We start from the raw sequence: 27,480 nt of genomic DNA, 5'->3' as shown, positions 1-27,480 counted from the left end.
GTAGGAATAGCTAGGGTGCTCAGGTTCATGGAGACAGATACTGTTACTTGGGGCTGTGGGGAGGAGGAAATTGGGAGTTGGTATCTAATGGGTATAGAATTTCAGTTGGGGAGCATGGAGAGGTTCTAGAGATGGATGGTGGTGATGGTTGCGCAGCAATGTGGGTACGCTTAATGCCACAGAGCTGAAGTGATAAGAATTGTGGATTTTGCCACGATAGAAAAAAATGAAAAAGTAACTATTAATGAAATAACTTTTAATTAAAAATACACAAAAGATATATAAAAATACTGTGTTTACCAAAAGGCATGCATAACTTCATATTTATCCTTTCACAGTTACAAACTCAACCTTTCTCAGTAATTTCTGGTGGTAAATATGGATTGATGCTTTTCACACTCATTAATCAATAATGTAGACTCCTGTGGGGACCTCCTTGAATTTTCACATGTACAGTATTACATCAGAAACAAGCACTACTGAAAGAAAAAATGAGGAAGAAACAAAAATAAAATCTTTATCATCTGTCATGAATGCACTTACACTGGTAGCCAGCAAATTTTTCTTTAAAACTCCAAAGAGTAAATATTTTAGACTTTTCAGACCATACAGAGTTTTTTGTAACTACATAATTCTTCTGTTGTTGTATAAAGGCAGCCATAAACAATACCTAAAGGAGTGGGCATGGCTGATTCCAAGAAAACTTTACCTACAGGAACAGTCACGGGCCAGCCCTGGGTAATTTGCTGACTGTAATCTTTACCATGCAGTAGTTTGATTGCCAAGAGCTCCAGCTTTTCTTTGGGCACTCAGCTGAAGCTAATGGATAGAATATATTTAACATAGGTATGCCTGTGAAGTGCACTGGGAGGCCTCCTCAATAATTGTAGCACTTATGATTGGTGTTGGAATCATCCCAGGTTTATTCCTCTTCCATTATCTTTAAATTAAGAATTGCCATGTGATTTGCTTTGGCCAGTGAAATGTGAACAGAGTATTATATGGATTTCCAATTGGAAAAATTGAAATACAGGTGCAACTTGCCATCTAACCTTTTGCCTGCTGCAATATTGTAGAATTACGTGTCCAGAATGAGTCTGTATCACCCTAGCTTCCTGAGTGACAGTTACAAGCAGAAAGCCCCTGCAGTACCACAATAGATATGCTTAATTGGCAAGAAATAAATTGTGACTGTGTTAATCCAGTGAGATTTTGTGATTGTAAATTATCACATCATAATTTAATCCATCCTGCTTGATAGTACACTATTTGATTAATAATTGTGTAATTTTAAATTTCCATTAATTGTAAATCATGATTTGCCAGTATCTGAAGCAGCGATTAAAGGAGTTTTATGTGAAAGGGCATCGACAGACTTGTATCTGCATTGTAATTAGGGATTACAATGCGTATTTTAGAGTGCTGAAGAATTCTGGAAATCTACTGTGTCTTTCTGAAGCTGACCTAAGCAGTATGACATAGGCTATTTTAGCTCACAGCCCATATTTGATGTTTATTTGGAGTACCATAAATCTATATCAGTGCAATTCTTATAACTTCTGTTAAATCTTGACTATCAGTATGAAAATTAGGGATTACAATGAATATTTTATAATGCTGATTTTAATACTGAGGCATGTCAAAATAAAGTGATTTTCCTTTACACATAGAAGAAAATAAAGATGTCAGTCACATTCCTTCCCTCTGCCTATTGAGAAAGCTCATCCCAATTATAAAACATCATGCTTTTTATTATAGCTCTGTTTAACTGTATTTAAATAGAAAAACTCTAATGTATAAATTGATAAACATAACATGAATTCTAAAAATCCGGATCAAAGAATAAGTTGTATTGTGCATATTGCTAATTCATGTAGTTCCTTTCATTAGAATGTATACCTGACTTTATAATATTGAACTTATAACCCTTTATCATGAACATTTTAAAAATAAAATCCAAATAACTACAGCATGCCAGTTGGGTCTCTGAATTTTATGTACCTGATCATTCTGATACACAGCATCTGTCACCTTAGTTTAATGCGCAAAAAGCGCTGAGACCATCTTATTCCATATTCCTTGCCACAGGTATAGACAAATGATGACAAGCTGTGAATCTAAAAACTGTCTTTAACGGTCTGTTAGAACAGGTTGAACATTGAGAGTGAAACCATTTACTGATAAAATTTCTAACTCATGCCGTATTGGGGAATGGATGACAGAGGGAACGGACTCTTGGCAATCAGCACACACTAGAGAAAACATAAACAATGAATGTCTCTGCAACCTTCGTCACCTCCTATTTGCTTTACATTTGTCATTGGTTTTAGTGAATAGGAGCTGGGTTCCAAGAAATCTCTGCAGGTTTCTTCAACTTCTCTCGTCTCTGAGCTTCTGCAACCAACACGTCTGCTTGAACCCATCAGCTGTGGTAAGTGTACATTGAGAGTCTTAAGGGAATCTGCAACTTGAGTGCAGGCAGCACAAAGGTAAAGATCCTACGTGGCTTTAATACATTTATACATTTTTAAAATCCCATTTCAGGTAAATTTGTCCCTGAGATCAGTGTATGTGAAATCTCAAGTAAAGCCTTAAACATGTGCTTGAGACACTGGTGTTTCACGGACTTCAAAGGCAACAGATGTGACAATCCAGGGTGAGCCATTCAGTGCCAGTTCAGCCAGAGACTGGGAATACCAATGATGTTATGCTTTAATTCGAGTAAGTATATTATCTGAGTTATTTTCTCTTAGCAAAGTGTCTGCTCATTAATTTTTTACAGCGCTTTTATATAGTTTACTTTGGCTTTCATTTTACAGCCTCCGCGCAGTTCCACAGTACTTAGGTCAACACCATTTTCCCCAAAACGTCTTAAGTGAAGTTAGTTCATACTTGCAATACAGTTAGGTGTTTTGTCACATTCTGTGTTCCACTGTGGATTCTCCAGAGTATCTAAATGAATGTTTTTTTAAATTATGTATATTAAGGTTCACTCTTGGTGCTGTAAATTTCTGTGGGTTTTAACAGATGCACAGTATCATGTATCCACCACTACAGTATCATACAGGGTACTTTCACTACCCTAAACAATCCTCTGTACTTCACCTATTTAACACTTCTCAGTCCCCAGACACCTGGCAACCACTGACTTTTTAAAATGATCTCTATAGATCTGCCTTTTCCAGAGTGTCATACAATTTTTCATGATTCTTTTCAGACTGGCTCCTTTCACTTAGCAATATGCATTTATGATTTATCCATATCTTTTCATGTTCGGTACCACATTTCTTTTTCTCATGGAATGACACCTCATTGTTGGGATGTACCGCAACTGTTTATTCACACCTGTTAAAAGGAGATCTTGGTTACTTCTGATTTTTGACAATTATGAGTAAAGCTGCTATAAATATTTGCATGAAGGTGTCTTTTAGGATCTTTATCTTTGATTTTCTATGGTTTGAAAATGATATGCCTACATGTAATCTTTTGATATTTATTCTGTTGGATGTTCTCTGAGCTTCCTGGATCTGTGATTTGGTGACTGACACTAATTTGGGGGAAATTCTCAGTCATTATTGTCTAAAATATTTCTTCTGTTATTTTCTATTGTCTCCTGTGGTATTCTTATACGTGTATGTTACACCTTTTGTAGTTGTCCCACAGACTTTGGATATTCTAGAGATTCTCTCTTCTGTCATGTCTAGTCTACTAATAATCCCATCAAAGGCTTTCTTCCCATCTCTGTTGCAGTGTTTTGCATTTCTAGTGTTCTTTCTTAGGATTTCCATCTCTCTGCTGACATTATGCATCTGTTTTTGCATGCTGTTTATCCGTTAGAGCTCTTAACATATTAATTATAGTTCTTTCAAAATCCTGGTATGATCATTCCCAATCCCTGCGATGTGTGGTTCCTTCTACCTCTTGTGTTTTCTTTGCCTTTTACTATGCCTTGTAATTTTTCTTGACAGCCAGATTTGAACAAAGAACTGCTGTAAACAGGCCGTTAGTAATGTGCTGGTAAGGTGTGGCGGGAGGGGAAGTGTTCTATAATTCTATACCTATAATTCTGTAATCTCTAATAACTAGCTCTCAGTTGTTTAGTGGGCCAGTGCCCCTGGAGCTTCACGAGTGTTTTTCAGTTTTTGTCTCTCTCCTTAGGTGAATGAGGATGGCTCAAGTGGGCTAGAGCTGTGTATTCCCCCGCTCCTATGTGGAAGGCTACAGCTGACTAGAGTTGGGTATTTCCCTTCTCCCAGGTGAGCTAGGCTCTGCTAATATCGCAGCCAATTAGACTCCGGTTAATTAACTTCTCCTGAGCGCGGGCCTTGTTAAGTAGAACAGCCTGCTCTCTGGCCTATTTCAAAATGGTTCCTCTTCCCTTCCTGCTGCTGACAGCACAAGGGGATTTTTCTCTGACACTTAACTGTGAGAATCCAGTTGAGCTCCTGGAAGTAAAACTCACTAAAGTGTGGGAGCCCCACTATGACTGGGCTCCCCTGGAGTTTCTAACCGTCAGGATTGTCCACACTGAGACTCCAGCAATTAGACAATTCCAGTTCAGGTTTTCCTGCTCCGGCACTTGTTCCCTTGCCAGTTTCTGCCCGCCAGACTCTGCTCAGGTGAGTCATGACTCTCTGTATTCACTTGTCTGACTTTCCAGTCCTGGAGACAGCAGTTTGCACTGTGTCCTCCCCCTCTGTTGTGAATTCAAGAAGAGTTGTTGATTTTCCAGTCTGTTCAGCGTTTTACTGGTTGTTAGGACAGGGTGGTGACTTCCAAGCTTCTTTCATGTAGATCAAAAACCTGAAGTCTGCAGGGGTTTTGTGAATATGTTTTAAAATAAGTTGAGTAAACATCTAGGAGCATAACTGCTGGATTGTGTGGTAAGAGTATGTTTAGCTTTGTAAGCAATTGCCAACTGTCTTCCAAAGTGGCTGAACCTTTTGCATTCTCGCCGTCAGTGAATGAGAGTTCCTGTTGCTCTGCATCCATGTCAGCAATTGGTATTGTTAAAATTTTGGATTTAAAATCTTTCTAATGGTTGTGTAGTGATATCTCTTTGTTGTTTTAGTTTGCAGTCCCCTAATGACAAATAATTTTCAGCATATTCCTGTTTATTTGCCATCTGTATGTCCTTTTTGGTGAGGTATCCAGATATTTTGCCTTAATTTTGTTTTTATTGTTGAGTTTTAAAATTTCTTTCTGTATTTTGCATACAATACCTTTATCAGACGTGGGTTTTCCAAATAGCTTATCCCAATGTATGACTTGTCTTTCTATTCCCTTAAAAGGTTACTTCAGAGCTTAGAAATTTTTAATTTTAAAAATCCAACCTACCAAGTTTTTCTTTCATGGAATGTGCTTTTGGTATTGCGTCTAAAAATGTGTCACCAAGTTCAAGGTCACATAGATTGTTCCTTACTTTACTTTCGTACTGGTACACTTCAGCATCTTCTTATTTGCAAACTTCCTTTTTAAGCATTGCAATTCAGTAACAGCCCCCAAACCTGAAGATTTTTAACCTCCTAATTATCTAATCTTTAATTATTGGTTTTTCAGTCTGAACATGATGTAATCAAAATATAAAGGACTTTCTACCACAATAGTTCTATGTTTTTAAACACACTTAAGTTGTTTATAAAGCTTCTCTTCAAAGGCTTAAATATTGATATTTGAAGAGAGGTAGCAAAGAGAAAATTCACACTGCCATGTGGGAACTTTTATTTTATTATTTTGCTGTTCTAGTTTCCCATTAGTAAATTTCAATTTGGTAAATTTTTAAAACCACCACTTACTTTCTTTTCGAGTTTTATTAAGAAATAATTTACATATATTAAGGTATAAGTTTAAGGCACACAGCATGATGGTCTGAGTTACATGTATTCTGAAATGATTATCACAGTGGTTTCAGCTGATATCCATCATCTCATATAGCTACAATAAAAAGAAAAGAAATAAGAAAAAAATATGCTCATTGTGATAAGAACTCTTAGAATTTACTCTTTTAACAACTCTCTGATATATCATACAGCAGTGTTAACTGCTATTAATTTTTTAATAAACATCTCTGTTAATTGAGATAAAGTTTAACACATTCCTGGACACAAGGTGCTGACACAACTTGGAATCCATGGGTCTTTTACATTGACTCTCGTTTCCAAAGGAATTTAACATACGAAAATTCTTATACATTTTGGGTTTGATGTTTTTTAATACATTATAGAAAAATAGCCATAATAGATAAGTTTTGATAAAAATTGAAGAATCAAAGAAACCAGTGTATTCAGTACCCTAGAAACCTCAAACCAAAAGGAAATAGTAAACATGATCACAAAAGGAAATAATATGGAAGGAAAGCATAGGCTTTTATAAGTTGTCCTAGAATCATCTTCGCTTACATTATAACTTTAATGACTTTAAACTCATTTAATCTACATGTATTTAGTCAGCTTTTTTCAGTGATTATAGAACAATCTCTTAAATGATTTATGATTAAGATTGACTAATCTGGACAGGAAATTCTCTTTATATAATAAAAGAGTTCCATGTGAAATACTCTATTTAAATTAAGAGGAACAATTATGGAAAATTCCTACCATGTAGTGACCTGACACAATGAAAGTACTCAAATATGTTTGCTGAATAAGTTATAAAATGATAATAAAAAGTTAGCAGAGCAAAAAAAGATGAATAAATTAGATCCATATTTTTGAGTCTAGATTGACAAGATTATTAATATTTGCTTAATATCATTAGGTACTTTCTGTGTTTTGAGCTTTATTCTATTTTACATTAATTACTCCTCCCAACACCCTTATGAGATAGTTGTACTTTATGAGAGCTTTGCCACTTCTAATAAATGTTTGCTTTCTATTTGATTCATATGTATTTCTAAGTTTGACTACAAGCCTATCCATATTTAAGATACTCATACCCATTGCATTGAATTAAAGGATTTGGGTGGCTAATCAAGGACAAGACATATGCTAGGAGATGGCAGTAGCACACAAAGAGCTGCATTGTGGGCAGCACTTGGACAGGGTGCATGTGAGGGGAGATCCCTCACAGCAGGAGACCTCTTAGACACAGCAGCCTAGGTCCACCATCCATAAAGGGAAGAGGACAAATAAATGACTGGGGAAGAGAGCTGGAGAGGAGGCTTAAGTGTCTAGGTGATGCCTGGGTCAGAGAGCTTTCAAAGCCAGCAGGGACTTGGGATCTTTAAAGGGCCATGGTTTACCTTATTTATGGCTAGTAGATGTTGGGTGCAGTTTCTTGGGGTTTGCAGAGAAGACTGGCTTCTAAATGACTAAAAATAGGCCTATTGGGGCTATATTTAAAGCAATTGGATGTGTAAGAATTTGAGTGTAGCACCAGTAGGCTTTTGAGCTAACAGTCTAGACTACTGTGATGAAGTAAAAACATGGGGACCACAGTAAACAGGGGACATCTTTGGCTCATTTGTATAACACCTATAAAGTAATATCTATTCATTCTTAAATATACAAAATAAAAAAAGCATACAAAAAAAAAGCATACATATTGCCGATTTTAAGTTGCTTGGGGTATATGTGTGTGTATATACATATAAATGTATATATTGCATGAGCTGTATTTTCAAGCACACGCACACACACACATGCACGCATAAACCCTAAAACTATTAAATATATGAAAAAAGCTTTCTACACGCACTATCAAGTTTTCCTTAGGGGATTTTTTCCTTGTGTCTTTAGGGTTTAGGCAGTGGTATTAGGCAACTAGGGATGTCATAACAAAATGCCACAGAGTGGATGACTTAAACAACAGAAATGTATTTTCTCACAGTTCTGGAGGCTAGAGGTCAAGGTGATGGCAAGTTTGGCTTCTGCCTGAGACCTCTCTCCTTGGCTTCCTGCCTTCTGTGTCTTCATATGACCTTTTATTTGGTTTCTCTTCTTCTAATAAGAACACCAGTCTTATTGGATTAGGGCCCCATCCTTATGATCTCATTTAACCTTGATTACCTCCGTAAAGTCCCTAGTTCCAAATGCAGGCACATTGGATGTTAGGACATCAATGTGTGGATTTAGGGGAGACATAATTCCATCTATAAGTACACTGTACCTCTGGATTGCAATTTTGTATGATATATGTATTTAGATGTAGAGCCAATAATATATGTGCTGCACAATTTCACTATTTTAATTGCATGTGTATTATATACCACATTTTTATTTAAACTTGGACAAGAATTGCAGGTTCATTTGGCTTATGAAATTCAGTTCATTTATAACCTGTTTCACACAGCACTTCAGAACAGAAAATTAACTTTCTTAGCTGAATAAAACCAAAATGGAAACAAAATTTTAGTTCCTAAAAGAGCTTTGTAAATGATTTTGTATTGCACATTTCATTTCATTTATTCCAACCAGGATTAAAATATGTTAAATACTCTTTTTTGTTGTGAAGATATTCACAACTACGAAATGAAGTGGCCATTGTATTCTTAAGAGCTCAACATAATTAAGACTATACTTTATTGAGATCAACCAATTCCATTAAAATATCACTAGAAATGAATAAATTGAAAGGATCCTCAGCGAAATGAGAAGGAATGATTATGAGTTACTGAAATTTGAGCTCTATGAAGGCAGTATTTTGTTGCTGTGGTTTTGTTCATCTGTACAAATAGGAGTAAAATCTGGTAGCATTACATTGAAAAATAACTCTATATTAAGTTTATACTTCCTCACAAATATTTGGCAATGTTTAACGTTGTATCTTCATGCCAGGAACTTTTCTAGGATTTAGGAATCGATCTCTTAATAAAATAGATCTCTCTCCCTGCCCTCATAGAACTTCATTCTAGCATAGAGGCAGAAAATAATCAAACACTTCCTTTAAGTTGGGTTTCCCCTTTAGAGCTAGCCAGTGACCCTGACAGAAGTTTTTAAGTATTCAATGTATAAAAGTATATCTATAATCTCTGAACTGTATAGTTCACATACAATAATTGTACCTACAGTTGCTACATTTCAGGGCACTATCATGTCGACCTACTCTATATGACTAAAATAATCAGCAATACAGTTCAGTTGTAGTTTCTAAATGTACTAGTGGTGAACAGAGGACCAAAAGGCAAGATGTCATATAAAAGAGTGGTAAAGAAATTAGTTTTTTTGCTCTGTTTGACTCAGTTTTCTGCTGCATACTTACTATGATATGAGACAATGTATTCTACCTCTACAAAACTCAGGTGTTTCCTTTGTGAAATGAGAGAAATAATTAAAGGATGGCTCTGAGTATTATAGAAGATAGTATGTGCATTGTACTTAACATGATACCTGGTATGTAAGATTCATTGAAATTCATGGTAGCTATTACTATTGCTAAAATGCAGATGTGTTGAAGGGGGCAAAAAGATGAGCTTTTTTTTTCCATTTGGAGCAAATTTCTTAGATTTCACAACATGGATTAATTATTTTTAAACCAAACATTCCATTAGATATGGGAAATTTCCCATGACTACTATTATGATAGTAATCACCCTAGAAAACTGATAACTTAATCTTAGCTGTTTATGTTCAGAAAAAAAATTGAGAATATTTTGATGTGTTGTTTGTGGGGAGGTTTTTAGTAATTTCAGTTTTCTTGATACATTTGTATTCTCCATGTTTTATATGTGTTATTTTTGAAAAGTAAGAATGTAATTGGAGTGGCAGTTTACAGATAAGCAAGGAAAGGAGGCAGTTAAAATAAAAGTTTTTCAACAGTAAAAACTTTATAGTGGAAAAACTGGACAAACACTACCTCAGCCAGGTGGTCAAGGTCAACATCAACAGTGCTAAGTCATGTTCATAATATGTACCCTTGATATGACATGAAAGTGTCACTTTACTTCTATAGTTTTCCTTCCCCAAAATCCCAAACTCCAGTCTAATGAGAAAACATCAGTCAACTCTCAATTTAAGAACATTCTACAAAATACCTGAACAGTTTTCAAATCTGTCAAGGTCTCCAAAATATACAAACAGCTCACATAGCTCAATATCAAAAAAGAAAAAAAAAAACAATCAAAAAATGGGCAGAAGACCTAAATAAAAATTTCTCCAAGGAAGACACAGATGGCCAAAAAGTGCATGAAAAAATGTTCAACATTGCTAATTATCAGAGAAATGCAAATCAAAACTACAATGAGGTATCACCTCACACCAGTCAGGATGGCCATCATCAAAAATTCTACAAACAATAAATGCTGGAGAGGGTATGGAGAAAAAAGAACCATTCTACACTCTTGTTTGGAATGTAAATTGGTACAGCCACTATGGAGAAGAGTATGGAGGTTTCTTAAAAAACTAAAAATAGAGTTACCATATGAGCCTGCAATCTCACTCCTGGGCATATATCAAGAGAAAACTATAATTCAAAAAGAAACAAGCACCCCGATGTTCATCGTAGAACTATTTACAGTAATCAAGACATGGGAGCAATCTAATGTCGACTGACAGATGAATGGACAAAGAAGATATGGTATATATACAATGGAATATTACTCAGCCATTAAAATGAATGAAATAACACCATTTGCAGCAACATGGATGGATTAAATATCATCATACTTAGTGAAGTAAGCCAGACAGAGAAGGACAGTTATCATATGATATTGCTTATATGTGGAATCTGAAAAACAAAAATACATTTGAGCTTAATTACAAACGAGAAATAGACCCATAGACATAGAAAACAAATTTATGGTTACCAAAGGGGAAAGGTGAGGAAGAGAAATAAATTAGGAGGTTGGGATTAACATATACATAGTTATATATTTTATATATAAAATAGATAACCAACAAAGACCTAGTGTATAGCACAGGGAACTATACTCAATATTTTGTAATAACCTATATGGCCAAAGAATCTGAAATCTATATATATATATAAACTTCAGTTTATGTATATATATAAACTGAATCACTGTTCTGTATACCTGAAACTAACATGACATTGTAAATCAACTACACTTCACTAAAATTTTTAAAAATTAAAAAATAAACTTTCAAGGTCATCAAAAGTCAATAAAAGTATGATAATCTGTCACAGCTAAGAGGAGCCTAAGGTGACATTACAACTAAATGTAATGTGGTATCCTCAGTGAGTTCCTGGAAGAGAGAAAAGGCATTAAGTAAAAATTAAGCAAATCTGAATAAAGTTTGGAACTTGTTAATAATTATTTAATAATTAACAATTTGGGTTCATTAATTGTGACAAGTGTACCATATTAATGTACGATGCTTTGATAGAGGCTACTGAATATGAACTATTTGGGAACTTTCTGTACCAGCTTCACAATTTTTCTGTAAATCTAAAACTGTTCTAAAAAATAAAGTTTACTAATAAATATATAATCAAAAAATTTTTTAATTCACATAGTTTGGACAGTTCAATGACAAAATGGTGGTGTTCAGAGAAGAAGTCTTGGAAATAAACACAAAATTAAAAGTCTACTTACAAAATGGATGGAACTATACATGTATTTTTTTCTTTGTAAAAATATCAAAATTTTGGAAATATTTACACAGTCAAAATAAAGGCAAAAGAAAATAAAAGTAAAAGCAGAAGATTTTTAAGTCATATCAAATGGATACTCTTGTCTACACTTGGCCAAAATTTCGCATCAAAATTAGTATTTTTATCTTGTGATTTTCTAAATATGTAACAACTGGTAGAACTTAGAACCTGGCAAATGAGAGCAGACAATAGTAAACAGTGCTCATAACTATATAACACCTAAATATTAGAGTGGTATTTCTAAAACAGAATGTCAGCTCAGCCCAAATACAAAACGTTTAGATTGAGTACCTGAAGTCTTGCTATGTTACACAATGGGAAGAAAATTATATTACAAAAACAGATACAATGCAAGTTTCCCAGACCAGATAATCTCAACAACTATAAAGCCCTAAATCTATATCAGCCATAAACCTGAAGGAAGGAAGGAAGGAAGGAGGGAGGGAGGGGCATTACAGCTCTTCCTGGCCTCACTGCCTCGCTTGCTGTCACTTGGGACTCCCCTTGCTCTTTGACTATGAAATTTGGTATATACATCTCCTTTGGACAGCTTCCTATGCATCCTTCAAGACCTGCTCAAAAATCACTTTTGCCAAGAAGTCTTTCATGAAACTACCAGTAAGAGTTAGCTGCCCCTCATCTGAGGCCCCATAGTATTGTGTTCATTTTGTCACTCTTTCAACAAACACTTAGCAATTTCCTACTGTATTCCAGGCCTGTATTTGTATCTCTGTACCATCATTTCCTGAACTCTATGACAGCCATGTCTGATTCCTCTGCTAGATTCAGACTAGTGCTTGGTGGTCTCCTCCTAAAATGAATGAGAAAAAAGAATCAGCAGTTACTCCTCACGGCCTGCCTTGTTTGAGGTGTGTCCTATTATAAACCATACTTTATAAATGTGAAAAATGAGACACGAGAATGCAAGGTAACATATCTGAGGTAATACTGCTGCAAAATTTTCTTCTTTAGCCTTTTGATGCAATGGATTACATTGATTATTGAATGTTTAGACAGCTTTGAATACCTGGGATAATCCTAGTTGGTTATGGAGAACATTCTTTCTATACATCTTTGGATGCAGTGAGCTATAATTTTGGTTAGGATTTTTGCAGCTACCCATGATATATCGGACTGTAGTTTTCTTGTCTTTTTCTGGTTTTGTTATTGGGGTAATTCTGGTCTCAAAGAATGAGTGAGGAAGTGTGCCCTCTGTTTCTCTTTTCTGGAGGATACTAAAGAGATTTGGGATCATTTCTTTCTTAAATGATTGGTAGAGTTCACCAGTGAAAAAATCTGGGCCTGGCGCTTTCTCTTCTGGAAGGATAATTATTGTTTGAATTTCTGTAATAGATATGGGCCTATTAAGATGATCTATTTCTCCTTGTGTCAGTTTTGGTATGATGTGTCTTTCAAGCATTAGTCCATTTCATTCAAATTGTCAAATTTGGGATCATACAGTTTTTCATAATAGTCTACTATATTTTTAAATGATGGTCCCTCTTTCATTTCTGGCGTTGGTAACTTATGTCTTTATATTTATTCTTAGCCTGGCTAGAAGTTTATTGATTATATTAATGTTTTCAAAGAACCACCTTTTTGTTTCATTAATTTTCTCATTGTCTCTATTGATATTTCTCTATTTCTTATTTTAAGATTCATTAATATCTGCTTTAAGTTTGTTACTTCTTCTTTCTTTTGGTTTATACTGCTCTTCTTTCTCTAGTATCTTAAGGTGAAAGCTTACATTTTTGGTTTTAGATCTTTATTTTTCTAAAAAATATGCATTCAATGCTATAAATTTCCCTCTAAACATTGCTTTCACTGCAACTCATAAATTTTGATAGGTTTTATTTCAATTTTCACTAAGTTCAAATTATTTTTAATATCTCTTGACATTTCTTTTTTGACCCATGTGTTATTTACAAGTGTGTTGTTTGTTTAATCTCCAAATACTTTGGGATTCTCCAGCCACTTTCTGTTGTTGATTTCTAGTTTATTTCCATTGTGTTCTGAGAGCATACTTTGGATGATTTCAATTCTTTTAAAATGTGTTTGAGGTGTGTTTCATGTCCCTGAATGTGATGTATCTTGGTGAATGTTCCATGTGAGCTTGAGAGGAATGTGCAGTTGACTCTTAAATAACATGGGTTTGAACTGGGCAGGTCCACTTATACCTGGATTGTTTTTAAGAAACATATAGTCAGCCCTTCAAATTCTTGGGTTTCGCATCTGTGGATTCAATCAACTTGGATTGAAATTTCCATTCATTTTACTACTACATTTTATATGAGGAACTTGAGCATCAGCAGATTTTGGTATATGCCGGGGCTCCTGGGACAAATCCCCCTCAGATACCAAGGGATGACTGTATTCTTCTGCTGTTGGATAAGTATTTTATAAATGTCAATTAGATACAGTTGATAATGATGGTGGTTCAGTTCAACTGTATGCTCACTGATTTTCTGTAAGCAGAATCTGTCAATTACTGATAGAGGTCTGTTGAGCTCTCCAACTATAATAATAGAGTTGTTTATTTCATCTTGCCATTCTATCTGTTTTTGCCTCACTTATTTTGGTACTTTGCTGTTATGCACATACACATTAAGGATTAAGTCTTCTTAGAAAATTGACTCCCTTATGGTTATGTAATGCCTCTCTCTATCCCTGATAATTTTCCTTGTTTGAAGTCTGCTTTGCCCGACATTAATATAGCTACTCCAGCTTTCCCTTCATTAGTGTTAGTGTGGTATAGTTTTCTTCATCACTTTACTTATAATCTATGTCTTTCTTTTTAAAGTGGGTTTCTTGCAGACAACATATAGTCAGTTATTTTTCTTTATCCCCTCTGTCATTTTCTGTTTTTAATTTTTATAGTTGCATTTAATCCATTCACATTTAAAGTGATTATGTGTGTAGTTGGATTAATCTCTCCCCTTTCTGTACTGTTCTCTATTCATTGCACTTCTTATTTTTTAATATTCTACCCTTTTTCTGCCTTATCTGGTTTAATTAGGCATTTTATATGATTCTGTTTTCTCTCATTTCTTAACAAATCAGTTATACTTCTTTTTAAAAAATGATTTTAGTGGTTGCCCTAAGGATGGCAACATGTATTTACAACATGTATTTATAAGTCCACTTCTAAATAGGTCTATATTATTTTATGAGTGTGTAGGTACCTTAAAATATTTCATATTCATCCCTTCTAACATTGATGTCACTCATTTCACTTATCAATAAGCTATACTCATCCAATATATTGTTTCTGTTGTTAGTTTGAACACTTATATATTAAATCAAGTAAGAAAAATAAAAATAAAAGGGTTTATTTTACCTTTATGTGTTCCCTCTCTAATGCCCTTCATTTCTTTACGTAGATCTCAGTTTCTAACCTGCATCATTTTCTTTCTCTAAACTTTAAAACAATTAAACTTCTTTAAACATTTTTTGAAAGGCAGATCTACTGGTGAAAAATTCCTCATTTTTGTTCATTTGAGAAAGTCTTTATTTCTCCTTCATTTTTGCGGAACAATTTTCCTTAATACAGAATTCTAGCTTGGTGATTTCTTTATTTCAACATTTTAAATATTTCACTCCACTCTCTTTTTGTTTGCATTGTTGATGACAAGAAGTCTGCTATAAATCTTATACTTCTTTCTTCATAGGTAAGGTGGTGTTTTTCTCTGTGTGTGTTTCAAGATTTTTTCTTTGATTTTCTGTAGTTTGAACACAACATGCCAGGTAAAAGTTTTTTTATTATTTATCCCACTTGGACTCCTCTGAGTCCTTGATCTATGGTTTGGGGTCTGTCGTTATTTTTGAAAAATTCTTAGCTATTTTCACCTCACAAATTATATCAGTCTTGTGAACTGAAATCACATGTTTTATATTACCAATTCATACTCTCCTCTAATAAGCCGTTCATCATAGAAGACCTGCCACCTTACACTTCCTCTAGATCCATCTCTGCTGAGACCATTGCATCAAAGTGAGAACTAATCTCAAACTGATTTTTCCAATTTTCTCTTTGCACAGTGCTGAGTAGTGGGAACTTTAATTGTAACTGATCAATTTTTGTCTTTTATATAGTGTGCAGAATGTTTATTTTCACAAAACGTAAATAACATGTGTGTATATATATGTGCATGTATATGTTATATATATATGTTATATATATATGTTATATATATATATATATATATATATATATATATATATATATATATATATATATATATATATATATATATATATATAATGTTATGATTCCTTGCTTGGAAGGATGGAATCTAGGGCAACAAGAAAAGGGGGAGTGAGACATGGTCTTCCTCTTATCTTTACCTTTTTCTCTCTCCTTTTCTTTTTTTACCTAAGTTATTTATTTAATTCATCTCCTGCTACAAGAAAAGTGATGGAAAATCAGTCTACTGGTCATCATTTGATGCAAATAAAGAACATGGGCTTAAGGTCCTATACATTTTACTGGTCCATGTGCAAGAACAGTCCAAATCTGAGCTGTGGTCCATGATGTAGAACAATGGTCCAGGTTTTCTTTATTCATCTTCATTGCAGGTCAGAAGTGGCTTCAAATGAGGGTTATGGAACAAAGAATGGTTACCATATCTCTAGGAAAATGGCTTGGACCTGATGCAGAGATGGGGATAGGCAAAAACTTGCGTTCTTATGTTTTCTCTGGTGCAAACAGGAAGGCGTTCAGCAAGCTGACTCCCACCCTGGGGAACATGACAAAGTAAATAGGGGACTTCCAAGTGTGAGCTAAGCCCTCCTTGCTTGAGGCACCTCTAGACATGGGAAGCCCCAGATGTGGTTGGGACATACCTAGAACCCCGGAAACCCAGAGTCTAGCCACCACTCCATTTTCGACCTGATTCAAAGCTATCATTGCCTCTTTATTATTCTAGAGATTATAAAGAAATTATTATTCCTGATTAAAAACAGAATTATCAAATTAAAAATCATTGTGATAGCAGTAAGCAGCAAGTTATATTCCTTAGAAAATCAATGCAATGAAATACATCCTCGGCATACATACATACTCAGTTTTTCTCAGAATTCAGAAGAAAATAATAGAAACTAGGTGTGATGAGAGAATAGTTAAGTGAAAGAAGGTGGAAAATAAAATCCAATCTACAGAAAATTATAACTTCATGAAACAGTCACTTTTACAAATTACAAGATTTTTTTTTAATCCAGAAAGTGACATAGTTATTTATCAGTTACTAGTTTTGGATTCCTTTCAACATTTCTGAAGACACAAGTCAAGATGAAGCTGATAATTGCCCAACATTCGATCTGATAAAAACATAATGCTGCAAACGAAGGAGAACTTTCCTCTGGTGAATGGTGGACTGAGGGGGTAAAAATGAAGCACGTTTTCACCTCGTGGAACTGAGAATGCATGAAGAAACGTTGATAAAATATCTGATTAACTTAACCACAGATGTTCACAAACTGAGTTTTAAATAGATATTTATGGTTTTCCAAAGCAACAAAAGCAGCAGCCCATCTTCATGGGATCAGCTAGTGAGTATCAAAATTATTCAATACACTCTATCCCCGACTGTCAAAAGTGAATACTCTCAAGTGCTTGGCATTCTGTCGAATAGTGGTTAAGGAGAAGCTTGAAATGTGTTTTCTCTTGTCCAGCAAGTTAACATTTTCTGATAAGTTTCTGTTTTCTCTTGAAGGACCTACTCTTCTCTTGATGGTAAGTTATTCTCTTTAAGGACACGCTGTCCCCCCGCCCCTCCCCTCAACTACAGTAGTATGCTTTATTCAGAGGTTTCTGTAGGGCACAAATATCATGATATGATAATGCAAAATACATATGTACATTTTAGTTAGCAGATGGTTGGTCTCCTTATATAGATTTTAAAATACAAATCAAAATAAAATTCAGATGGAATAAGGACTTAAATATATAGAGCATAAAATTACTGAAATAATACAGGAGATAACTGAAACTCTGAGCTACACAATAAAAGCAGACATAATGATTTGGTTAAACACCAAAAGCTTCAAAAAGTTTAAACAACAACAACAAAAAAAGTTTAAACAAATCTCAAAATAGAGAAATAACTTCTGCAATGCAAAATAATCAATATAGGGGCAAGAGATTTCATTAAAAATAAAGGTAAATATTATATTGAATAAATGCCAGGAAGAAGAAATTCAGGAAAGCAAATGTAAAACATGTGATAAATACAATGAAATGCTCAAACTAACCAGCGTTCAACAAAACAAAATTTAAAATAAAAATAATATGAATGTTTTGTCTATACATTTAATTCATGAAATTGGTTAAATGTAAACTATTCAAATTGATGGAAATATAAACATTGGACTAATATTCTGTATTGTTTTGGATTTTGCTTTCTATTTGATGGTAAGATTTAGAGACTTTTTCATGTCTGTTTATAGATTTATAACTTTTTCAAAATACCTTCATAGTACATATTCTGGATTCTTCATAATTTATTTGTCATTCCTATGGGGATTTCAAGTTGTCCTCACTTGGTTGCTATGCCAGCAATTCTATACGAGAAAACCTTATCCATACAATTTGGTTTCGATGTGTTTTCTTAGCGCTCATTAATTCTCCTGAAGAAACCTGCTCCTTTTCCCAAACTTTAATTCAGGAAACACAAGGATAGTCACCTAATTTTATAACTTTGTTTTGTGTTATTGAGATCTGTATTGTTAATCTTATGATCTCACAGTTCTTCCTCAGTTTGGTCATATTTCCTTATGCTAACAAAATCTTCTTTTGAGAGGTAAAAAATATTTTTTATTCTTACTGAAGATGCACTTAAAATATTTTCCACTAAATTTTACTTTTGTTGTTGGCACCAAATTATTGAGAAAAGGGCAAAAGAAACAACTTTATTCAGCCATATATAATTACAAATCAGTTTGTTGGTATTTAGTAATATTGGTTCTTATTATCCATTATCCTAAATTAAAATTTAGTATATTTACAGACGATCAGAAACACTAGGAAGTTAAAATTACATATTATTTCTTTGCTCTTGAAATTACATTTGATAAGCTTTTGTATTTTTTTAAGGAAAAATCTGTGTCTTCAGCACTTTTTGATGTAGCATTACATTAAGAACATTTTCCATGTTATTAAATATTTTTTGAAAGCATGTTAATACCTACAAAACATTCCATCTTATGGAAGTACCATGTAATTTATCTGTGCCTTTATTACTTGATATTAAATGTGTTTCTAATTTCTTCTATCCCCAAACATTCTATAATAAGCATTCTTGTACATTAATCCTTGTTAATTGCTTTATTTCTTTAAAATAATTATTATAATGCTATATAAGTAAAGTATGCTGTGGGCACTCAAAACCATAGAGAAAACAGTACATCTAAATGTATTAGTGTTTAAGAATCATAACACATCGAGGGGGATTTTAAGTGAATGAACCTAGTGATTAATTTTAAGAACATAAAACTTGAGACAACCAGATATTATGTGCTCCCTAACGTGAAGAAATAAGAAGTGTAGCACAGCAACTATGAAGAACTCTTACCAATCAAATCTGAATCAAAACTGTAGTTCCCAATCACTAATTTGTTAAAAAAGAAAAACATGAAAATCAGAGAAATATGTTAAAAATAAAACAGGAATTCACACAGAAACATGCAAAATTTTGTTAACTCTACAAGGCAAATGACCACCCACAAGGAAGAATAAACTTCATGGAAAAAAGAGAGAGGGACAACCTATAGATTTAAAGACAAGAGAATAATCAACCAAGCTATCAATACTCTGAGCCCTGTTGGGATTCTGATTTCAATAAAACAACTTTGGAAATAAATTATGATATCATGCAGATATATACACTGACTAGATTTTTTAATATTAAGGGTTTATTGTTAAATTTGTGGGTGGATAGCTGGAAAAGCTTTTGTCTTATTTTGTATTTTTTTAGTCCTTATGCTATTTTTTCCCCGATGAAATGTTATGTTTAGGATTTTCATCTATACTATTTAGGTAACTATACTATTTAAGTAACTCTGAAGCAATCCTAAAGTAACCTTAAAGTAATCGTGTTTTGGGCAGAGCCAAAACACGATTGGACATATGTTGATAATTATTGATCTTCTCTATATTTACATATTTTTTGAGAATTTAAAATGCCACAAAAGGGAGCAACAGGAAATGAGCTTACTATTTTGGTGGGGAATAGATAATACAGTCTTGTTATATATATATATATGGTTTATCCTGAAGAGATTTGGGAAAGGAAGTGATATGATGGGATTCACAAGTGAGAGTGCACTCTTATGAACATGGACATGAATTCATCCAGGAGCAAGGAGACCATTAATACCTTCCTCACTTTCTATAATTCCAGTCCCCTCTCTGTCACATTCTTATGGGCTATAATTTCTCTACAGAATGATAATAGAATGATAAAGAAAATAAGAATGAATTAAAAATGAGATGTGAAAGCCAAAGGGACTCCTTGGTAGAGGCAAAGAAGCCCTCATTTTGCAGCAGGAGTGCAGAGAAAGCCAAACATGAGGCCTGAGATTTATTAGTCTGTGCGACTAACTTCAAAGGAGGTTAAACTTGGCGTATTTGTTATACCAAGGGCATTGCCCCCATTGGGAATATCTGAAGCTTTAACGCACAGAATCTAGACATGCGGATGATTGCTCCTGAAGATTTTGATTCCTCTGACTCTTCTGAACCTTCTAAGCCTGCAGAAGTGTTCCATTCCTTTTTGCTAAGAGCAGTCATCTCAATAATCCTGAGAGGCAGCAGATATACCACTCAAGATCTGCCCTCACTTTCCCTCCTGGCCACTTGGCTTATACCTAGGTTTTAAGTCATAATATCAAGCAACTGAGGATGCACTTGGCTTCATAAACAAAGTACTGTAATTTAAAGATGCTGCAAAACTATCTGACATGTATCAGTAGCCATCTGGGATGTATGAGTGGCACTGTGTTAGAAGAGTCTTTATCAAAGGGACTGGAACATAGAATTGGAAAGGGAAGAATTTATTTACCTGAGAATATTCTTTGGAGATAAAGGATTTAGTGTCCTGGAAAGAACCTCAGGAGATTGTACAAACTAATAAGGTGGCTCCCAGTGGCATGGTACACACAGTGGCCAAGCTGAGCAAAGTTGAAATGCATGAACTGCAATGTCAGATGATGGATAAAGAAATTAAAAAGTTCAGAGAAGTAGACATGCTAGAATGGATGTAATATGTACAGTCAGAAGATAAGCATGATGGTTATGTTCCCTGGGAAGGCCCAAAGGACACAAAATTTATCAAGGCCATATGAATGGCCTGGTGAGACAGGAAGCAGCATCATTAAAAAGTTCACGGGCTTCCCTGGTGGCGCAGTAGTTGAGAGTCCGCCTGCCGATGCAAGGGACGCGGGTTCGTGCCCCGGTCCGGGAGGATCCCACATGCTGCGGAGCAGCTGGGCCCGTGATCCATGGCCGCTGGGCCTGTGCGTCCGGAGCCTGTGCTCCGCAACGGGAGAGGCCACAACAGTGAGAGGCCCGTGTACAGGAAAAAAAAAAAAAAAAAAAAAGTTCAGTAGTGTCTCTACTTTTCATTTTAGGGCTGGAGATAGAAAATACTGTTACAGAATTTATCTAGCTGAAAACAGTGTCCATGCATGGACTTTAAAACAGTAGAGTCTAGGTGGCAGCAGTTAACTGTCAGTAACCAGGTGGTACTTAACCACATATATTGTGATCACTAGCAAAGTTGGAGTAATAGCCCTGGGAACCAGATACACAGGGACTTACAAGGATGGTTAGTAGAATACGACCTCCCTAGGGGCAAAATCGATTGGTGGCTGACAAAGTCACTACTCAGCTTGAACCAGCAGAAGAAATCAAGGTTTGGTGATTGGGCATCTGAGGATAGCCACCCTAATAAATATGTCATGATTCCTTGCATAGGTTTCAGACTGGGGACCATTGTTCAGAATCAGAGCCCACTAAACACTGGTTCCAAGTGGAACAATTGCAGTACCATAGCATGTATACAAAGCAATGATTTGCCGCATTTTTCCTCAAGAAAATTATGGCCATTTACTCACTTGACTATAAATTGGGAGATGGGGATTACTCATATTTTTAGCACTGTTGGTATAGGTTATAGGCTTTCTGTGATATTGAACTACGAATACTTTGAAACATTATTGTGGCCTTCCTATATGTATGGGGGCATATGGGAGACAGGTAATAAATCACTTACATAGACCACCTGATGGTCATTTCCCTGGACCCTGAATGTTTAATTGGTATTAACATACTTGGAAGTTAGTACAACTTACAGATTGGGTCCTTGGTTGTAGATAACTACCAAAATAGGGAAAGCCACATGAGAGCCTCTGAAACTGTTCCTGTCATGAGAAAGTGAGTAAAAATATATAAATAAAAATTGTATCATATATGTATTATATAGAGTTTAGGAGATTTATATCAGCCATGAGTTTCTAACAGATGCAAGGATGGTGGTCCTTACCACATCCTCAGTTAAGTTACCTAGCAATGATCTTGCAAATACCAGATGGATCCTGGAAGGTGACTGTAGACCGCTGCAAGCTCAACCCAGTAGTTGCCCTGATTGAAGTTGCCATGATGGATGTGGTAACTTTGTTAGAACAGATAGAGCCTCAGCTTCTGGTATATGGACATTGTTTTGGCATATACATTCTTTTCTATTTCAGTAAGAAAAGAGGATCAGGGAGAGTTTTTGCTCACTTCAAATGTGTAATAAACACTTGCAAATTTTGCTGTTGAGCTGTAATTCCTTTTCCTCAGCTGTAAGGTAGTCCAAAGGGATCTCGGACTATCTAAACATTGCAGAGCGCAGCACATGAATCCATTGCTTTCAGGATAGCATGTTAATCTCTTCAAATAGTTAGTACTATGAAGGCCTTCGTGAGACACTGTTTAGAGGATGGAGTGGTCATGATGGCAGAGAGAGAGGCCAACAGCATAGATTCTCACTAACTAAGGCTAATCTAGCTACTGCTACCACCAAATGTCCAACCTGTAAGAAAAAGAGACCAAAACCAAGCTCCAAAATTACATAATTTCTTGAGATTTACTATCTACCTGGTAACAAGTTAACTATTTTGAATAGCTTCCATCCTGAGAATATCACTGGTCTTGTCACTAGAATAAATTATTATATATTTCTGCCAGTGTGTATGGGTTTCAAAAATATTCCTGTTCTGCTACTTGTTTTTCAAAGAAATGAGTTTTATGGAAGGTGTCATGGTTTATTTTATACCTCAAACTTGACTGGGCCACAGGGTGGCCAGATATTTGGTCAAACATTACTCTGGATGTATCTGTGAGGATGTTTCTTTTTTTGTTTGTTTTTTTCTTTTTAACATCTTTATTGGAGTATAATTGCTTACAAAGATGTGTTAGTTTCTCCTTTATAACAAAGTGAATCAGCTATACATATACATTTATCCCCATATCTCCTCCTCCTTGAGTCTCCTTCCCACCCTCCCTATCCCAGCCCTCTAGGTGGACGCAAAGCACGGAGCTGATGTCCCTGTGCTATGCAGCTGCTTTCCACTAGCTATCTATTTTATATCTGGTGGCGTATATATGTCCATGCCACTCTCACTTCGTCCCAGCTTGCCCTTTCCCCCTCCCCATATCCTCAAGTCCATCATCTACGTTTGCGTCTTTATTCCTGTCCTGCCCCTAAATTCTTCAGAACCATTTTTTTTTTAGATTCCATATAAATGTGTTAGCATATGGTATTTGTTTTTCTCTTTCTGACTTCACTCTGTATGACAGTCTCTAGGTCCATCCACCTCACTACAAATAACTCAATTTTGTTTCTTTTTATGGCTGAGTAATATTCCATTGTATATATGTGCCACATCTTTATCCATTCATCTGTCGATGGACACTTAGATTGCTTCCACGTCCTGGCTATTGTAAATAGAGATGCAATGAACATTGTGGTACATGACTCTTTCTGAACTACGGTTTTCTCAGGGTATATGCCCAGTAGTGGGATTGCTGGGTCGTATGTAGTTCCATTTTTACTTTTTTAAGGAACCTCCATATTGTTCCCCGTAGTGGCTGTATCAATTTACATTCCCACCAACAGTGCAAGAGGGTTCCATTTTCTCCACACCCTCTCCAGCATTTGTTGTTTGTAGATTTTTTGATGATGGCCATTCTGACCGGTGTGAAGTGATACCCCATTGTAGTTTTGATTTGCATTTCTCTAATGATTAGTGATGTTGAGCATCCTTTCATATGTTTATTGGATATCTGTATATTTTCTTTGGAGAAATGTCTCTTTAGGTCTTCTGCCCATTTTGAGGTTGGGTTGTTTGTTTAATTGGTATTGAGCTGCATGAGCTGCTTGTAAATTTTGGAGATTACTCCTTTGTCAGTTTCTTCAGTTGCACATATTTTCTCCCATTCTCAGGGTTGTCTTTTCATCTTCTTTATGGTTTCTTTTGCTGTGCAAAATATTTTAAGTTTCATTAGGTCCCATTTGTTTATTTTTGTTTTTCTTTCCATTAGTATAGGAGGTGGGTCTAAAAGGATCTTGCTGTGATTTATGTCATAGACTGTTCTCCCTATGTATTCCTCTAAGGGTTTTATAGTGTCTGGCCTTACATTTAGGTCTTTAATCCATTTTGAGTTTATTTTTGTGTATGATTTAAGGTAGTTTTCTAATTTCATTCTTTTACATGTAGCTGTCCAGTTTTCCCAGCACTACTTATTGAAGAGGGTGTCTTTTCTCCATTGTATATCCTTGCCTCCTTTGTCAGAAATAAGGTGACCATATGTGCGTGGGTCACCTCTGGGCTTTCTATCCTGTTCCATTGATCTTGATTTCTGTTTTTGTGCCAGTACCATACTGTCTTGACTACTGTAACTTTGAGTATAGTCTGAAGAAGGGAGCCTGATTCCTCCAGCTCCATTTTTCTTTCTCAAGGTTGCTTTGGCTATTTGGGGTCTTTTGTGTTTCCATATAAATTGTGAATTTTTTTGTTCTAGTTCTGTGAAAAATACCATTGGTAGTTTGATAGGGATTGCGTTGAATCTGTAGATTGCTTTGGATAGTAGAGTCGTTTTCGCAATGTTGATTCTTCCAATCTAAGAACATGGTTTATCTCTCCAACAGTTTGTATCATCTTTAATTTCTTTCATCAGTGTCTTATAGTTTTCTGCATACAGCTCTTTTGTTTCCTTAGGTAGGTTTTTTCCTAGGTATTTTATTCTTTTGTTGCAATGGTAAATGGGAGTGTTTCCTTCATTTCACTTTCAGATTTTATATCATTAGTGTATAGGAATGCAAGAGATTTCTGAGCATTAATTTTGTATCCTGCTACTTTACCAAATTCATTGATTAGCTCTAGCAGTTTTCTGGTAGCATCTTTAGGATTCTCTGTGTATAGTATAATGTCATCTGCAAACGGTGACAGTTTTACTGCTTCTTTTCCAATTTGGATTCCTTTTATTTCTTTTTCTTCTTAGATTGCTCTGGTTAAAACTTCCAAAACTATGTTGAATAATAGTGGTGAGAGTGGGCAACCTTGTCTTGTTCCTGATCTCAGTGGAAATGATTTCAGTTTTTCACCATTGAGAACGATGTTGGCTGTGGGTTTTTCATATATGGCCTTTATTATTTTGAGGTAAGTTCCCTCTATGCCTAATTTCTGCAGGGTTTTTATCATAAATGGGTGTTGAATTTTGTCAAAGGTTTTTCTGCATCTATTGAGATGATCCTACGGTTTTTCTCCTTCATTTTGTTAATATGATTTATCACATTGATTGATTTGTGTATATTGAAGAATCCTTGCACCCCACTCGATCATGCTTTATGATCCTTTTAATATGCTGTTGGATTCTGATTGCTAGTATTTTGTTGAGGATTTTTGCATCTAACTTTCTTAGTGGTATTGGCCTGTAGTTTTCTTTTTTTGTGAAATCTTTGTCTGGTTTTGGTATCAGCGTGATGGTGGCCTCATAGAATGAGTTTAGGAGTGTTCCTCCTTCTGCTGTATTTTGGAAGAGTTTGAGAAAGACAGGTGTTAATTCTTCTCTAAATGTTTGATAGAATTCGCCTCTGAAGCCATCTGGTCTTGGGCTTTTGTTTGTTGGAAGATTTTTAATCACAGTTTCAATTTCAGTATTTGTGATTGGTCTGTTTATATTTTCTATTTCTTCCTGTCAGTCTCGGAAGGTTGTGCTTTTCTAAGAATTTGTCCATTTCTTCCAGGTTGTCCATTTTATTGGCATAGAGTAGCTTCTAGTAATCTCTCATGATCCTTTATATTTCTGCAGTGTCAGCTGTTACTTCTCCTTTTTCATTTCTAATTCTATATTTTGAGTCTTTTCCCCTTTTTTTCTTCATGAGTCTGGCTATTGTTTGTCAATTTTGTTTATCTTCACAAAGAACAAGGTTTTCATTTTATTGATCTTTCCTATTGTTTCCTTCATTTTTTCTCATTTATTTCTGATTTGATCTTTATGATTTCTTTCCTTCTGCTAACTTTGGGGGTTTTTCTGTTCTTCTTTCTCTAATTTTTTTAGGTGTAAGGTTTCGTTTCTTATTTGAGATGTTTCTTCTTTCCTGTGGTAGGATTGTATTGCTATATACTTCCCTCTTAGAGCTGCTTTTGCTTCATCCCATAGGTTTTGGGTCATCGTGTTTTCATTGTCATTTGTTTCTAGGTATTTTTGGATTTCCTCTTTGATTTCCTCAGTGATCTCTTGGTTATTTAGTAATGTATTGTTTAGCCTCCATGTGTTTGTATTTTTTACAGATTTTTTTCCTGTAATTGATATCTAGTCTCATAGCATTGTGGTTAGAAAAGATACTTGATATGATTTCAATTTTCTTAAATTTATGAATGCTTGATTTGTGACCCAAGATATGATCTATCCTGGAGAATGTTCCATGAACACTTGAGAAGAAAGTGTATTCTGTGGTTTCTGCATGGAGTGTCCTATAAATATCAGTTAAGTCCATCTTCTTTAATGTATCATTTAAGGCTTGTGTTTCATTCATTATTTATTTTCAGTTTGGATCATCTGTCCATTTGTGAAAGTGGGATGTTAAAGTGCCCTACTGTTATTCTGTTACTGTAGATTTCCCCTTTTATGGCTCTTTGCATTTGCCTTATGTATTGAGGTGCTCCTATGTTGGGTGCATAAATATTTACAATTTTTATATCTTCCTGTTGGATTCATCCCTTGCTCATTTGTAGTGTCCTTCTTTCTCTCGTAATAGTCTTTATTTTAAAGTCTATTTTGTCTGATAGGAGATTTGCTACTCCAGCTTTCTTTTGATTTCCATTTGCATGGAATATCTTTTTCCATCCCCTCACTTTCAGTCTGTATGTGTCCCTCAGTCTGAAGTGGGTCTCTTGTAGACAGCATATATATGGGTCCTGTTTTTGTATACATTCAGCCAGTCTAAGTCTTTTGGGTGGAGCATCTAAACCATTTACATTTAAGGTAATTATCGATATGTATGTTCCTATTACCAGTTTCTTAATTGTTTTGGGTTTGTTATTGTAGGTATTTTCCTTCTCTTGTGTTTCTTGCCTAGAGAAGTTCCTTTCGCATTTTTGTACAGCTGGTTTGTTGGTGCTGGATTCTCTTAGCTTTTGGTTGTCTGTAAAGGTTTTAATTTCTCTGTCAAATCTGAATGAGATCCTTGCTGGGTAGAGTAATCTTCATTGTATGTTTTGCCCTTTCATCACTTTAAATGTCATAACACTCCCATCTGGCTTGCAGTGTTTCTGCTGAAAGATCAGCTGTTAAATACAAGGAAATCCCCAAAAGGTTATTTGTTGCTTTTCCCTCCCTGCTTTTAATATATTTTCTTTGTATTTAATTTTTCATAGTTTGATTAATAT

The 27,480-nt window shown here is 35.1% G+C and overlaps 1 long non-coding RNA gene across 2 annotated transcripts in view; it reads left to right on the top strand.

Annotated features, from left to right (window-relative positions):
* Nucleotides 1–17,006, top strand: part of LOC137205083 (uncharacterized) — a 38,940-nt gene extending 21,934 nt beyond the window's left edge. Inside the window, exons 2-3 of one of the 2 annotated variants that reach the window (XR_010933994.1) lie at nt 2,331–2,431; nt 16,791–17,006. This is a non-coding gene — a long non-coding RNA (uncharacterized lncRNA). Of the gene's footprint in view, nt 1–2,330; nt 2,432–2,544; nt 2,647–16,790 lie in introns of those variants that run through there. The other variant, XR_010933993.1, reaches the window with a different exon arrangement.
* Nucleotides 17,007–27,480: the final 10,474 nt, after the last annotated feature.

Source organism: Pseudorca crassidens, chromosome 13 (assembly GCF_039906515.1).
Source record: "Pseudorca crassidens isolate mPseCra1 chromosome 13, mPseCra1.hap1, whole genome shotgun sequence".
NCBI lineage: Eukaryota > Metazoa > Chordata > Mammalia > Artiodactyla > Delphinidae > Pseudorca > Pseudorca crassidens.
Note: the sequence above shows the minus strand (reverse complement) of the source record. Positions and strands in the feature narration are given on the sequence as shown.